The sequence below is a fragment of the Triticum aestivum genome, chromosome 3B (genome assembly GCF_018294505.1).
Source record: "Triticum aestivum cultivar Chinese Spring chromosome 3B, IWGSC CS RefSeq v2.1, whole genome shotgun sequence".
Lineage (NCBI taxonomy): Eukaryota > Viridiplantae > Streptophyta > Magnoliopsida > Poales > Poaceae > Triticum > Triticum aestivum.
This window is the reverse complement of record NC_057801.1, coordinates 164790070-164795688: the sequence shown is the minus strand read 5'-3', so window position 1 is coordinate 164795688 and position 5619 is coordinate 164790070.

The following is a 5619-nucleotide window of genomic DNA, read 5'->3' as shown; positions in this document are numbered from 1 at the left end:
GTTTTCATCAGAACTGCCATGATGTTGTTTTATGTGTAGAAAAGAAAAGTTCTCGGAATGTCCTAGAAATCCACGAAGGCACTTTTCAGAATTAATAAGAATTTTTGGCGAAAGAATCAAGGCCAGGGGGCCCACGGGCTGTCCACAAGACAGGGGGGCGCCCCCCCCCCTAGGGCGCGCCCTCCTATCTCGTGGGGCCCCTGGACCTCCACCAACCTCAACCCCAACTCTATATCTTCCGTCTCGCGGAGATAAAAATCAGGGAGAAAGTTTCATCGTGTTTTACGACACAGAGCCGCCGCCAAGCCCTAATCTCTCTCAGGAGGGCTGATCTGGAGTCCGTTCGGGGCTCCGGAGAGGGGGATTCATCGTCGTCGTCATCATCAACCATCCTCCATCCCCAATTTCATGATGCTAACCGCCGTGTGTGAGTAATTCCATCGTAGGCTTGCTGGACGGTGATGGGTTGGATGAGATTTACCATGTAATCAAGTTAGTTTTGTTAGGGTTTGATCCCTAGTATCCACTATGTTCTGAGATTGATGTTGCTATGACTTTGCTATGCTTAATGCTTGTCACTAGGGCCCGAGTGCCATGATTTTAGATATGAACCTATTATGTTTTCATCAATATATGTGTGTTCTTGATCCTATCTTGCAAGTCTATAGTCACCTATTATGTGTTATGATCCGACAACCCCGAAGTGACAATAATAGGGATACTTCTCGGTGATGACCGTAGTTTGAGGAGTTCATGTATTCACCATGTGCTAATGCTTTGGTCCGGTTCTCTATTAAAAGGAGGCCTTAATATCCCTTAGTTTCTGTAAGGACCCCGCTGCAACGGGAGGGTAGGACAAAAGATGTCATGCAAGTTCTTTTCCATAAGCACGTATGACTATTTACGGAATACATGCCTACATTACATTGATGAACTGGAGCTAGTTCTATATCACCCTATGTTATGACTATTGCATGAGGAATCGCATCCGACATAATTATCCATCACTGATCCATTGCCTACGAACTTTTCATATATTGTTCTTCGCTTATTTACTTTTTCGTTGCTACTGTTACAATTACTACAAAAACCCAAAAACATTTATCTTTACTGTTTCTACTATTACCATTACTATCATGCCACTTTTGCTACTAAATAGTTTGCTGCAGATACTAAGTTATCCAGGTGTGGTTGAATTGACAACTCAATTGCTAATACTCAAGAATATTCTTTGGCTCCCGTTGTGTCAAATCAATAAATTTGGGTTGAATACTCTACCCTCAAAAGTTGTTGTGATCCCCTATACTTGTGGGTCATCAGGGACCTTTAGTCCCCACCCTTCAGTGCTGGTTACAGAATCGGCACTAAAGGTCCTTACAAACCGGTGCTATAGCCCTGTTCTGCACTAGTGTTTGATAATTTGATATGTGGGTGGACCGGTACTTGGGTGCTACCCTTCCTTGGACAAGCCTCCCACTTATGATTAACCCCTCTCGCAAGCACCTACAACTACGAAAGAAGAATTAAAATAAATCTAACCATAGGATGAAATATATCGATCCAAATCAGCCCCTTACCAAGCAACGCATAAACTAAGGTTTAAGCTTCTGTCACTCTAGCAACCCATAATCTACTTATTACTTCCCCTTGCCTTCCCCTAGACCCAAATCATGGTGAAGTGTCATGTAGTCGATGTTCACGTAACATCACTAGAGGATAGACAACAAACATCTCATCAAAATATCGAACAAATACCAAATTCACATGATTACTTATAACAAGACTTCTCCCATGTCCTCATGAACAAACGTAACTACTCACAAAGCATATTCGTGTTCATAATCAGAGGAGTATTAATTATCATTAAGGATCTGAACATATGATATTCCATCGAATAAACCAACTAGCATCAACTACAAGGAGTAATCAACACTACTAGCAACCCACGAGTACCAATCTAAGGTTTTGAGATAGAGATCGGATACAAGAGATGAACTAGGGTTTGAGAGGAGATGATGCTGGTGAAGATGTTGATGGAGATTGACCCCCTCTTGATGAGAGGATCATTTGTGATGACGATGGCAATGATCCCCCTCCCGGAGGGGAGTTTCTCCGGCAAAACAACTCCGCCGGAGCCCTAGATTGGTTCTGCCCATGTTCCACCTCGAGACGACGGTGCTTCATCCCAAAAGCTTCCTTCTGATTTTTTCCAGGTCAAAACACACCATATATAAGAAGATGGGCATCGGGGGCATTCCAGGTGGCCCACAAGTTAGGGGGGGGCGCCCAGGGGGGTAGGGCAGGCCCTCCACCCTTGTGGAGGGCAGGTGCCCCCCCCCCTCTGGTGCTTTCTTCGCCCAATATTTTTTATATATTCCAATATAATTCTCCATGAAGATTCACGACTTTTGGAGTTGTGAAAAATAGGTGTCTAATATTTGCTCCTTTTCCAGTCCAGAATTCCAGCTGTCGGCATTCTCCCTCTTCATGTAAACCTTATAAAATAAGAGAGAAAAGGCATAAGTATTGTTATATAATGTGTAATAACAGCCCATAATGCAATAAATATCAACATAAAAGCATGATGCAAAATGGACGTATCAATGACCCACGCGAGCCATCCATGGCCATGATATCAGCAAACAAATAAGGGAGGGGTGGGGGTTGGGGGAGAGGAGCAAGGCAGTGGAGAGGGAAGTGAGAGCTATGGATCTCAACAGCACTGGTAGAAAACCCTAACTAAAGGTCAATGAAATCCTTGGGCACCCATAAGTACCCACGCATGGCAGGGCGACCAGGACAAGAAGGGCAAGAGACTATGTGTGAAATTATCGGACATGTATTGATGTAGTAGCCGGATGCTATGTGTGAAATTACCTCTTTTTGATAAAGGTAATATATTTATATTTTGAAGATACCAATTACAACCAGCCTCTGCACCAGCAAGACATCGAAAGACATCAAGGTTGCACACAACTAAGAACAAAATAAAAAAGGGAGAAATATAAAACAAAGAAAAAACAAAGGCCCCATCGGCCGCAGTGATGAAACACTCACCATAGCCACACTCTAACCACCACCAAAGACAACACCCACACCGCAAAAGAGATTCTCCAAAAACTACGCCTTCAAAAAGGAAACAATGCACAAGCATTATCGTCGCCCGATCAAGGATCTTCAGTTTTCACCCTGGAGAAAGTCCGGGATCCCAAAACAATGCCTTTAGCAATGTCATTGCCAGGTATAACCAATGAAGGCTAGACCTTGCGCTTTCACCCTGGAAATTGTGGCTCAGTACTCAAGAAGCACCACTAGAAATGTCCACCTATGTTGTCGTCCCCTCCTGCCAAGGACGCTGCTGCAAGTCCTCACCACCCGACACACAGGAGAAACCTGTGCTGCAAGTCTTCATTGCAACCAAAACTCCTCTTCGCCATTACAAGCCACCAATCACAGCCACCACGACTTTCTTCACACTGTCAATGCCATGAAAATTCATATGTAGACATGTCCCATGGCATCGGCAAGACAACAAAACTTCACGCCACACCCTCATAAAGCCTCTCTGGCTGAAGATAAGGGCGCGCCCAACCGAATCAATTCCCATCTGGATACCAGGTGGAGCCATGCGCCAATAGCGGATATCTCCGAGAGGAAGACAAGACCTCATCGGCGTCCAAATCGAGGAGGCCAGCATGAAGCAGATCGAGGATCCTGACCCCATATAGGTAGATCGGGTCGGCCGCCATCTCACACCAAGATTAGGAATAATGACGGCACAAAGGGAGGCCCGGCCACATGTGAAGTTACCTAGAGATAGTTTACAATGCATCTGGTTGTATGGAATTGAGGATTTGCTAATGAGTTACCCAATTAGAGCAACTCCAACCAGGCAACCTATTTCATTTGCCCATGTCCGTTTGGGTCACCATGGAACAAAACACTGACGCAATGCACCGACCCAAACCTAAAATGTGTCTGCTTCGTGTCTGCGCTGATGCAGTTCCGACCCAATTTGGGCCTGAAATGCATCAGTGCAGACACAAAGCAGATCTGGCCATCTTTGCTCCCTCGTCAGTGACCACAAAACCCTAGCCATCCCAAAACCCTAGCAAAGCCATGGGCTTCTTCAACAAGAAGGAAGGGAGGAAGGGGAGGTTCCACACCGGTGCGAGCTCTTCCCGTGGGCTCCCTCCTCGACTGCCGCCGGCTAGATACGGCATGCCACCGCAGGAGCGAGAGCGGATGTACATTCCAGTCCACTAGGTGTGGTGGCACTAGGAGTAGAGCAAGCCCCTACAGTACCCAGATGTGAACTTCCCGCACGGGCGGCATCTGGACCCGCAGTGCATCCCCATTGCACTACGGTCCACGCGAGCACACACAGAGGAGGTTCACCGGTGGCACGAGCTCCTTACACCGGAGCAGCGCGCCATGCGTGCCTACGTGCCAGACCCCTCCTCCCAACTAGGAGCGCTGGTTTGTGCTAGAGCATGAGGAGGAGCGCCGCCACGGCGTCCACATCGACGACGACGCTCCACTGCCGCCCCCGCAGGTATTGTTGGAGGATGAGGAGGCGGAGGCTGAGTACCAAGTCGTCCTTAAGGAGGCCCTGCAACATGCGCTGGAGGCGAGCTGACTCGAGGAGGACACCCGTTGGGATGGGCTGGAGCACGCCCTTGCTTTGTCCGCGACGGGGGATGATACGTCTCCGTCGTATCTACTTTTCCAAACACTTTTGTCCTTGTTTTGGACTCTAACTTGCATGATTTGAATGGAACTAACCCGGACTGACGATGTTTTCAGCAAAACTGCCATGGTGCTATTTTTGTGCAGAAATAAAAGTTCTCGGAATGACCTGAAAATCCACGGAGCAACTTTTTGGATTTAATAAAAAATATTGGCGAAAGAATCAATGTCAGGGGGGCCACTCTCAGTGTCAAAACCGGCGGATCTCGGGTAGGGGGTCCAGGATTGTGCGTCCAAGACTAATGGTAACTGGAGGCTAGGGACACGATGTTTACCCAGGTTCGGGCCCTCTTGATGGAGGTAATACCCTACTTCCTGCTTGATTGATCTTGGTGATATGAGTATTACAAGAGTTGATCTACCACGAGATCAGAGAGGCTAAACCCTAGAAGTTAGCCTATGGTATGATTGTTGTTGTCCTATGGACTAAACCCTTCGGTTTATATAGACACCGGAGGGGGCTAGGGTTACATAGAGTCAGTTTACAGAGAAGGAGATCTACATCCGAATCGCCAAGCTTGCCCTCCATGTCAAGGAGAGTCCCATCCGGACATGGGACGAAGTCTTCTGTATTGTATCTTCAGAGTCCAACAGTCCGGCCAAAGTATATAGTCCGGCCGTCCAGATACCCCCTTATCCACGACTCCCTCAGTAGCCCTTGAACCAGACTTCAATGACAATGAGTCTGGCGCGTAGATTGTCTTCGGCATTGCGAGGTGGGTTCCACCTCCGAATACTCCAAAATTAATTCCGAACACAAGGACCGTGTCCGGCTCTGCAAGATAAACTCCATATACCACCGTAGAGAGAATAATAATCCACTAATCTGATCTGCTGACAATTCTTTGTTGTGTGACATCACGCCATGGC